The sequence below is a fragment of the Engystomops pustulosus genome, chromosome 5 (genome assembly GCF_040894005.1).
Source record: "Engystomops pustulosus chromosome 5, aEngPut4.maternal, whole genome shotgun sequence".
In the NCBI taxonomy this organism is placed as follows: domain Eukaryota; kingdom Metazoa; phylum Chordata; class Amphibia; order Anura; family Leptodactylidae; genus Engystomops; species Engystomops pustulosus.
Window position 1 is genome coordinate 87130730 of NC_092415.1, and position 11819 is coordinate 87142548.

At 40.2% G+C, this 11819-nt stretch overlaps 1 protein-coding gene across 3 annotated transcripts in view; it reads right to left on the reverse strand.

Moving 5' to 3' along the window:
* Window positions 1-9870, reverse strand: part of MAK (male germ cell associated kinase) — a 58958-nt gene extending 49088 nt beyond the window's left edge. For all 3 annotated transcript variants that reach the window (XM_072152585.1, XM_072152583.1, XM_072152584.1), the window contains exon 1: window positions 9719-9870. The gene's annotated coding sequence lies outside the window, so the exon portion shown is untranslated. The remainder of the gene's footprint in view (window positions 1-9718) is intronic.
* Between the last annotated feature and the right edge of the window lie 1949 nt (window positions 9871-11819).

The following is an 11819-nucleotide window of genomic DNA, read 5'->3' on the forward strand; positions in this document are numbered from 1 at the left end:
TATCATTGCTGGTTGCTAGATAGTGATGAGGCTTCTATACCTGGGTAAAAGCTGTCCCAACATATCTGCTAAAGTGCAAAGACTCCAGAAAAAATGGTTATCATTAATGCAACTGAACAGCTGTTATGTAGCCAAATGCTAGTCTAGCAGGATTTGCCCAAAAATGATTTTTCTGAGGAAAAAAAAGCCTAATGAGGGTAACTTTTGCTGAATGTGCTACAAGGAGATGACAGCGAGTACAAGCTGCAGGTATAAATGAGTATAATGGTGGAACAGCCTCCATATTCCCAGGAGGTCTTACACTTTTCGTAGCCATGGACATAGTGCTTTCTACCGTACTAGAGCCGTGTTAGATGGGCACGACTAAATGAAAGTTGTGGAGAATCTCCATCGCATGTAGAAAGCAACACCTCATGGCACAGTAACATACTCCTGTTGATGACTCGGATAGATCCAACAGATAGATACAATGGGGGTTATTTCTCATATACCGGTGCTCTTGTTGTGGAGCAGCTGCATACATCAAGGGCCCATGCAGTTTTTATTTCTATGCTTGGCCCTGCCTGGCGTAGGAATAGATGCCACCGGCGGATTTTCTCATATGAAAATTTGACGGCTGCAGCAAGTGCACAGGCGTGGGGACAGGAACGCTCTGCACCTAATATTCGCCAACTGCGCCCACCACCATAAATCATGGAGTATTTTTCTACCGATGTCCATACTACTTGTTCAAGTCCACTATCAGTTTTCTCCTAAATTCTGGATTTATAATAATAATAAAAAATATTATTATCTATGGTCTCTGAAATAAATTCTTAACAACTTGGCAAAGAAAGGTTCACATCTGCTTCAGGGGCTCAATCACAGATTATTCCATAATAATACCATAGAGTTAGTTGACATTCAGTACAATGTGCCAATATTGTATGTAATTGTATGTAAGTTGACCTGCTTCCTACAATGACAAGTCTTTATGGGAGGTCTGATTAACCTGTGATGTACAGGTTTGATAGGTTGGGTTAGTCTATACAGATTGGATTTCAACCCCTGTGATCCTATTGCTTCTCCCAGATAAGTGGCATCATGTGTCTGGCAGCCACTTATCTCTCTCTCTCTTTTTTTACCTGGCGTGTTTATGCGGTAATATTGGAAGGTGGCTCCTGCCATAATAATAGGGCAGATGTATCATTATTTCTTGCAACTTTTTGGGGTGCAGCTGTGAATTTGCACCCTTTTTTTGGCTTAAGATTACTTCCCTTCAAATTTTGCCACAGTATAAGTTATCTCCAGATTCCAGGTGTTTTGTTTAAAAAAGTCGCACAGCAGTCAAACATTTTAGCATAAATCCCACCAGGGGAGGGAAGTAATTTAGGGCATATTGCGACTTTTTAACACATATCAAACACTAAAGATAGATATGCACATGCACAACCGCAGACTAATGATATATGTGCCCCAATGTGTTATACCTATGTGTGTATAAAGTTCAAATTACAAGTGCTATGAGTTATGGTACAGGATAAGGAAGAATCATAGATGTAAATAATAAATGTAGTTGATGGTTAACGAGTAACTGAAAAGGGTTTTTCCACACAAATCAATAGCTCTTGGGATGTAAAACCTTTGGACACACCTCCCCATTCAAAGAGTTTTCTGTACTTTCATGACTATAAAAATTGTAGTCATAAAAACTAGGCATCAAAACTATGAATTACCAAAAACTGTGAAACAACTGAAAATATGTCTTATATTCTGGGTTCTTCAAAGTTTTGCTTTCATTACTGCTCTGCACACTATTGGCTTTCTCTTGATGAGATTCAAAAGGAAGTCACCTGAAATGGTCTTCCAACAGTCTTGAAGGAGTTCCCAGAGATGCGATATGCAACAAAGACTTACTGGCTATGGAGAGGGCTCAGCCTGTGAGCCCTCTCCATGCACCCGCAGCTGAACCATGACATGCTATTAAGGGTTAAAATAAATTTATTGCCCATTGCTTTGTCAGGAGTATCAATAACATTATTTTGACCATTGGTGGACCTTTTCTGCGTATGTTGTCTTTTTAAATGGATTTATTGTAACTGATCTAATAAAATGATCTGGTCATTTTATGCATTCTTAATTTAGTTTTTTGTTTCCCCTTTTTTTGTGGTGTTATTTGATTTTGGAAACAACATATTTGATTTGGTGGGGGTGCATTGTGTCCTCCCTATTACTTGTATCAGATTACCTCAGAGCTACAATAGCTGCTTCCTCTCCATGTGCTGAAAAGCCCTGTGAATCCATACTTTGTTTATAGTTTATCAGTCAGTTTCATGCCAGGGGAGGATCTGCTGCTACCTGCTCACAGAGGAGGAGGTCATGTGACAGAGCTCTCTGTGTATGAAGCAGAGCTGGATGTGTTGCAAGACTGAGGATACAGAAGTCTCCTGCACAGAATAGTGAGGTACAAGATCTCCCCTGTTTCCTATCAGTCCCCCATCCCAGTTTGTGATTCTATAGAACTTTCTCTGTCTGTCTGATGCTGCTCTCTTCCCCCACCTTGTCATCAGCAGTATCAGCTCTGTGCAGATGAGCTATTAACCCATAGTGCTCACACAGCACAGGCTATAAATTTCATGTAACTGGTGTACAAATGATTTCTACCACTTATTACATGTTCCCTGCTTCTCCATGTGATGGAAGCCGCCAGGCTTGCAGTGTTCAGTAGATTTACTTGTAGAAAACTAAATGGATTTAATGCTAAATTACTTTGAGAGAGAAAACAAGGTATCATGGGATATATGAGCAAGATAACTGGCCTCAGCTTGAGGGCATAGACTGACAGATATTAGTCTCGGCCCACTTCACCTCTAGTAAGAAAGATTTTTGTCAAACAACTTCAGAACAGAAATGCCAGAACTTTGGGAAGAAAAGGGCGAGCAGCACAAAGTAGGCATTGTTCTGTTTGTTTTCAAAGGGGAAATCACATATAATAATTTGGTAATATCATTATAACTTTACAGTTACGCTTTAAGGCATTCAACAGGTTGCATTTCACTTATATCGAATAATGGAAAAAATAGCACAGCATATGTAGGCTATTTATTGCAGAATTTTCCATACATTGAGGTAATGAGTAATTAAGGGTGACTGAAACACCTGAAACGGAGAGTGTAATGGAAACCCCCAAAGCAGGTGGTAACTGAGCCTGACATTGTTGCCATGCAGCTATAATGTCCTTAATTTATTGATTGTCCAGCCTAACTTAAATGAAGCATTATGGTAAACTAACCATCTAAAATAGTGGTGGCAAACCTATGGCACGGGTGCCAGAGGTGGCACTCAGAGCCCTTTCACCAAACAGGACCGAATCCACCAAATCTTCCTGCAGTCCCAGGCAACTTAACAGATGCTGCATTCAGCGCTATTTTAAAGTGACACTTCATTGGCTGTTTGGAACTGCAATATCTTTGTAGGTCATCCTGCTGGACCCAACATTCTACCTGTACTGAGAGACCCTGGAGAGAATCTATCTGCCCTCTTTCTTTCAACTGTATTGGTAGCCTTAGGAGGAAGAACACGTAGCAATAAGTTATTGCTTAAAATGCCATGTTGGCACTTCATGGTAAATAAGTCGATTTTGGTTGTAGTTTGGGCACTCAGTCTCTAAAAGGTTTGCCATCACTGATCTAAAATCATACCATAACCATAACCCATTGTTTTATGGGCAGCCGGCCACATACAGCTGCTGTAACCCCAATTCTGGTGTTGTCAGATGATGTGACATGGGAGATGTTTATGAGGCCAGTGAACACTGCAGTGATCAACCCACACTGGTCTGCTGGTTTGCATCTTATTTATCTTTGTATTGTGACTGATTCCAGATGTTGTCGCTTGATTTACTATTGGATTGCACCAAAAACAAGTGCTTAAAAATTCCCCAAATCCCCTACTGGTATAGGAAATAGATTAGTATCGGTTGCTCAAAAATGTGCGACTTTTGTGCAACTATAAAGACGCAAGATCACTGCAGACCTCAGGACTTCATATGAAGATCTAAATAGAAAACTCACTATAATAAATCTGGGAGCAGAAAAACTATACAAAAAAAACGGCACACTATTACTACCTAAAGATAAATGACCCTCATGGAGTTTTTATATGCTCCAAAATATGGTTATGAACTAAACGCAAATGTAATAAAATATAACAAAGCAATTACAGAAATTAAAATAATGATTTTTTATTAGAGAACTTGGGTCGATTTTATCTTATAAACCAAAAACAATATGTCATACATAAATAAATACTGTAGAACATCTAACAATAATATGTACCAAAAGAGCCAAAAACCTCTTTGAATAATCACATAAATTCCCTTGACAAAGACCTGCTGCGGTTGAAACGCGCGTCGGGGTTGCACACCAGGTAATAGTCTGTCCTGTCATTGTCTCTCCAACGTAATTTTCGCCACTTTTTTTACTTACCTATCACTGATCATGTTATGTCTCTTGTCACGTACATCTGTTGGTAGCCATGGTACACCTCGCACCTTATTGCTTTTTGTAAGCATGTATACGTATACTAGTGTCTATGGTCTATTACCTCTGGCTGTATTATATGTGCTTCTGTGACTTTATATTACTTATTATCTGTACTACTCTTTTGATACTTTACTTTATCAGGACCTATTACCTGCCGTGTATTATGTATCTCGTTCCTGTGATGCATTTATCTTTTATTTTTATATAGTTTTTATGTTTTTTGATATGTAATAAAGATGATCACTTTTCCATTACTCATTTTGTAGCCTTGTGTTTCTTTTCCTTTTTTGTTTCTTCTTTTGGTATTTTATGCAATTTTATCTTAGTCTGATGAGTGTTTTTTAAATTAAATTTTTTGAAAATTTTTGTGCCCTTTTCCAAGAGTTTGCGGTGTAGCCGTAAACCTTGTTTGCATCTAATTTGTCGCTATATTTCTCCTGCTTCCATATGTATGTGCCTTAATTAACATTGATTTGCATCTAAAAGGGTGCAAATAATTGTGCAGAAACACGCCAGCCCTGATCATGCGTAGGAAAAGCAGTGGTATGAGTTGCGCAAAATTTGCGCTTTTTTTAAAAGTCTCAAAAAAAATCTAAATTTTTCAAAGAGCCAAATCTACAAAGACAAATCAGGTGCAAAAAATAGATTCACAAAAGATGCAAAAAGAGCTCAGGGAAGGGGGAAATAAGATAAATGACCCCATTGACTGCTTACATCTCTCCATAGGTTGCCAAATCCTTTGGCCCAACTAAGGTCCATTGTGATGGGAACAGGAACCAACTGCTCAATGTAACTAAAAAGAGATGGAAGCATGTTGTAAGAGACCCCAGTCTGTAGCCCGCTGGCAGCAGGTGTCTGTGGGGGGCAGAAGTCTCCTGACAGCTGGTGCTGGAGATGCTTCCAGCTATAGAAGATCAGCTTAACAAGCTGCTGTCACCAGGGGCTGATCCATTTTAGTCTGAAGTTATTGGTTATTTATAGGGAAACAAGTCCCCTTACTAGATCCTGCTAACATAGGAGCTTCTGCAAAGGATACATGGAGGAGCTGGTTGTACATGTAGCAGAACCTATGTTATATCTTACTAGTAATAGACAGTTTAATATGAAACATCATGGAATTATCAATTACAAGGCTTATTGGGGTTCTGGAAAAATAAAATAATAATAACAGCAACAAATACTAGAAAATGAAACTTCCCCCAGGATCAATTTCCATAGAATGATCAGACAATCTGTCCAGCAGCTACCAGTGTACACTAGATGTGATCTTTTTTTGATCAAAACATTTTTATTGTGTTTTTTTACAATTTTTATAACATACAGTCTACGACACACAAGACCAAAGTAATAAAACATTTTAACATTCCACCCCCCCCCACCCCCCTTCCCCTTTACCCCCAAGCAGACAGTTTAAGGCCAAATTCTATGATTGCACCAAAGGACCACTCATTCGGATCTTACATTTCACACTAGAGAGTGTAAGGGACCTAGACAGAAAAGTATCGATTTTTATGTGCCTAGTAACATCATTTGGTATCGAGTACTATTTCTCAGATCTATAAGAGCTTTGTTTGGTAGTCCCGCCGTACTCAGCCATCTGCCCCATATCTTGTCAAATTTCTTAGGACATTTCCTTTTTAAATATACTCCCCATTCCAGTCTAATTATATTGTTGACCTTGTTTATAAATTCCTGCGCTGTAGGTGCCAGAGCTTGAATCCACCTAGCCGCTATGGCCTTACGAGCCAAATATAACATTTTCTGTGCACATAACAATGTAGCCCCTTCCATGGTGTCACTTTCTATCAGACCCAATAAACAAGCCCTCGGGTCCGGTTCTAGATCTACCGATAATACTTTAATAATTAAATGGAGAACTTGCTTCCAGAATTCCTCCAACTCCTTACACTCCCACAACATATGAAGCAGTTTAGCATTTGGAGCTGAGCATCTAGGACAGCACGAGTCATTCCGAAGTCCTATTTTATGGAGCAAGCTTGGCGTCTTATACACCCTGTGTAGGATATAAATTTGTGATAACCTTTGGGCCTCCGACGGAGACAATGATGGTATACTCTCCAAGACTACGTCCCATTGAGCGTCAGAAATTTCCCCCAGATCTGCTTCCCATTTCTCCTTTATATTAAGAGGGTGTTCTTTTAGATATTCTTCTAATAATCTAGAATAAATACAGGATATAATTCCCTTACTCGAACCCCCTCCTACTACTATTTTTAGGACACTATGGTTTGAGGTTTGAATCCTTTCATCTTTGCTCGTTTTTTCGTATGCATGTCTCAATTGGAGAAACTTATAAAATTGTGTATGTGGTAGATGAAAGGATTCCTAGATGTGATCTTTATATCAGAAACAGAAGCTGTAAAACTCCTGAAACACCTTGTTTATAAATTCCTGCGCTGTAGGTGCCAGAGCTTGAATCCACCTAGCCGCTATGGCCTTACGAGCCAAATATAACATTTTCTGTGCACATAACAATGTAGCCCCTTCCATGGTGTCACTTTCTATCAGACCCAATAAACAAGCCCTCGGGTCCGGTTCTAGATCTACCGATAATACTTTAATAATTAAATGGAGAACTTGCTTCCAGAATTCCTCCAACTCCTTACACTCCCACAACATATGAAGCAGTTTAGCATTTGGAGCTGAGCATCTAGGACAGCACGAGTCATTCCGAAGTCCTATTTTATGGAGCAAGCTTGGCGTCTTATACACCCTGTGTAGGATATAAATTTGTGATAACCTTTGGGCCTCCGACGGAGACAATGATGGTATACTCTCCAAGACTACGTCCCATTGAGCGTCAGAAATTTCCCCCAGATCTGCTTCCCATTTCTCCTTTATATTAAGAGGGTGTTCTTTTAGATATTCTTCTAATAATCTAGAATAAATACAGGATATAATTCCCTTACTCGAACCCCCTCCTACTACTATTTTTAGGACACTATGGTTTGAGGTTTGAATCCTTTCATCTTTGCTCGTTTTTTCGTATGCATGTCTCAATTGGAGAAACTTATAAAATTGTGTATGTGGTAGATGAAAGGATTCCTAGATGTGATCTTTATATCAGAAACAGAAGCTGTAAAACTCCTTTAAGACTTATGTAATAGAGGCGGCTTGTGGTAGAATTAATTTTGGGCACTATTTTATTCCCATTGGTACAAACATAGGGGGAGATTTATCAGAAGTGTCTAAGAGCAAACTGTTCTAGTTGGCCCATGAAAACCAATCAGAGCTCAGTTTACATTTTCTCACAGTTGTTTATAAAATGAAAGCTGAGCTCTGGTTGGTTGTCATGGGCAACTAGAACAGTTCAGCTCTCAGACACTTCTGATAAAGACATTTCTATGGATCTGCACCACAGAATACAGTCGCTACTATAAGGTCTAGGGAGGTGCGTAACCTTATAGTAATGCAATACAGTTATAGCTAAAATTCTTGAACCTCTTAAATAAGGGGGTTTTTAAGAGAGTTTGAATAAGGCTAAGGAGTTGAGGTGGATATGAAGTGAGGAAACATGGTGGGTAGCCATTAACTGGTGGGGCCAGTGCTGTGACTACCTATCTACCAAGGTGCATGAGTTCCGCTGGCTACCTATCTACCAGAAGTATGTGTTGCACTGGCTACCTATCTACCGGGAAAATGTGTGGCGCTGGCTGCCTATCTACCGGGGGGAGGGGCATGTGCTGCAATGAATACCTATTTACAGGGGGAAATGTGCTGTGTTCACTACCTATCTACAGGGGGACATGTGCTGCATTGGCTACCTATCTATTGGAGGCATATGCTGCACTGGCTACCTATATATTGGGGGCATGTGTTGACTACCTATCTACAGGGGCACATGTGCTGCACCGGCTACCTATCTATTGGGGGGGGGGGGGTGGCATGTGCTGCACCGGCTACCTATGTATTGGGGGGCATGTGCAGTGAAGTATGTATAATAAATTGGGGGTGCTGTACTAACTCTAAATATATATATATATATATATATATATATATATATATATATATATATATGAGAATGAATTTATGATGCGTGTATATGTGATGGAAACTAAAGTGGGGAGGGCAAAAATGTTATCAGTCAGGGACCCCAAAATTCCTAGTGACGACCCTGTATGGGCAATGCCATATTAGCACTATAAAACCCACCTCCCCACAGGGGCAGCAGTAAATTCACAATACACAGTTGTATTGCAGTAAATTCTGTGTGCTGTCTGCCCCGTTAGGGTTCAAAAATGCTTAGGAGTCTGAAAAACAAATTGGAAAAAATATACAAATTCCTCTGTTAAAAAAGTAATGAATGGAGGTTTAACATATCAATTATAAATCCCATGGACATCAATGTAAATTTTAGTAATTCATTATGTTCTGTTTTGGGAAGTATCTCAGTTTTTTGTCAGTTTATAAAAAACTATAATCATTTTCTGTGATCCTGGCTCTGAATATGTCCAATTAATTAAAATATAAAAATAATTATTAGAGAAAAATCACTATGAAAAACTATTAAAAATGTTATGCTTCGATTTTATGATGCCAATAAAAATTTTCAATACAAAGTGATCCAAAGATCATACATTTACCAAAATCGCAGAAATGAAAAAAAAAAAACTACCATATTCACAGCTCTGTACATCTACGTATACAAATATATGCACTTTTTTAAAAGATATTAAAATATTACAGCTAACTAATAAATATGTGGATAGGTAGAGTCTAGGGAGATTGATAGAATGTAGGTAGGTGGATAGATAGATAGGTACATAGGATATGCATTGATAGATATGATATACATAGATAGATAGATAAAATGTAGGTAGATAGTTAGAATGTAGGTAGGTAAACTGAAAATAGGTAGGTAGATTGATAGAATATAGGTAGGTAGACAGAATGTAGGTAGGTAGATTGATAGAACATAGATAGGTAGACAGAATGTAGGTAGGTCGGTAGATTGATACAATATATGTAGGTAGACAGAATGTAGGTAGATTGATAGAACATAGGTAGGTAGACAGAATGTAGGTAGGTCGGTAGATTGATAGAATATAGGTCGGTAGATAGAGAGCTTTCTGGGACTTGTAGTTGCACAGCGCACTGTTGATAGCGCTGGTTCTCTGATGATGACTAGTTGGGGGTGCACATCCCCAGAATACACCGCGCTTCCCCGCACTCACCTGTAGCAGAATCCGGGGGTTTCGCCGGTGGAGTCACGTGACAGTCTCCTGCTCCCAAGTTTTCTGGATGTGTGTGAGACTCGTCTCCTTGGTAACAGCAGCCAGAGCGGGGTGGGCGGATGGCGAATGACGTCTGTCTATACAACCTAATATGGGAAGGGGCGGGATAAACCCGTGTGAGTGACAGCCCGATTCCTCCAATGGCGGCTGTGTCCTCCACGGGGTACAGGAGGGGAGGAGGAGAGGACTGTGACAGGTGACAGGTGACACACGTGAAGGAGGGGGTCAGAGGTCACTCTCTCCAGAGCGCACGTTACTGTAGTGGGTGAAGGTGATAATACTGTACTCCAGTCATAACATAAGAAGCCAGTCCTTTCATTGGGAAAATATAATTTTATCCTTAACTTATTTATTCCGAACAAATTCACCATCCGTGATAGAAATCACTAGAGCTTGTTAATAATGGGTACATGACTTCATGTAGTGTAGTACAAACCACACTAGATACATACAAATATGTTCAAGGGGCTCCTAACAATACTGTAGTATCACATATCGTGGTAAGCTCAAGGCGGCCGAGCCATGACATGAAAAGCTAACAAAAATACCACGGCGCCATCTGCTGGTAATTATTGGAATGGCATCCAAGGTAAAAAAGAGCATATTCCTCTCGTCCTACAGGCAGCACTGATGGGTAAGAGTCTGGAGTCCTAATTATGACAGAAGAACACAATAACAATGTTAATTAACAATAAATCAATTAACCGACTGCCCTATAAGTATCCTAGGAGTCAAGGAAGAGGCGTGTTTTTTTCTTCTGTCCTAATTAGGTTTACTGCCAGTATCCTCTTGCTCCCCTGAGGCCTGGGCTGTGGTGCACGTCCAGCAGGGTAGAAGCAAATGTCTTACCAGTGGCAATCTTGGTGAAACGACATTCTGAGGCTGTCCTTCCCCCCGTGGTGGCGGAAGTCCAGTATTTTCGGAGTTTCTGGATAAACTCCCCTCCTACTGCGTCTCCCATTGGAAGCGGGAACCGCTGTATTCTCAGGTACGGCTTTTGAATAAGCAGAGAAGTGGAGGTCAGATTTGTGTTGCACTCAATACTTTGGGGTATAGCTGCTGTTTTGCCGCATCTCCCCCTTCCTGAAGCCACCATCTACAATGTACCGTAAGGTGGTTTCTATATTGTTGTGAACAAAGCTCTTGCTAACCTTAGGGCTCAGCGCGTCCCCTGCATCCGTTTCTTATGTTAGAAGGATTTGGTTGTTAGCCCGGGTGTCGCCTCTGACCAGGTGCATTGCATTTCCTGTTGGGAATGTTTCAAGGCTGTACTGTTCAGGTATGCTCTCTGCACCTGCCAGGCAGCAGAGTCAGTCTGAGCTTAAGGTTTGTTCCTTTCATGAGTGCCCTTGTTCCTTCATTTGGCATGTCCTAACACTTGTTGTTTGTGTTACAGATGTCCAGCCTTGGTAAAAGGAAGAGAAAGTCTCATCATAGAGACTGTATTAGCTGTGAGCAGCCTATACCGGATGATTGCCCTGATGATGTTTGTGCCCCTTGTGCAGCTCCTGCTCAGACTTCAGGAGGAGACGTATTTTTACAGTGGATGAGGGAAAATGTCTGCTGTGTTTGATGAGATGAGTTCAAAGAAAAAGAAGTCTAAAAGACATCATAAACGTAGAAAACATCATAGGCAATCATCTTCTATATCTTTATCTTCTAGTAGCTGCTCAGAAGCCCAGATAATTTCTGGGGATAGCCCTGAATCGGAAGGTTCTGGGCCAGATGTATCTGAGGATTTTTTTCTGTTTCACAAAGATAAAACCTCTAAATTGATCAAGGCGGTTAAAAGTGTAATGGAGACAGATGAGTCTCATAATGACTCTGTTAACCAAGATGCACTTTTTTATTTTCCCAGAAAAAAAAGCCAAAGTATTGCCTAGTCATCCTGATCTTAAAGTCCTCTTTGAACAGGGTTGGTCTAAGCCTGAAAAAAGATTTGATTTGGGGTCTCGTTTTCGAGCAGTATACAAAATCGACCCTAAAGAATCTGAAGAATGGGAATTGCCTCCCAAGATTGATATCCCAGTGGCTAAACTAT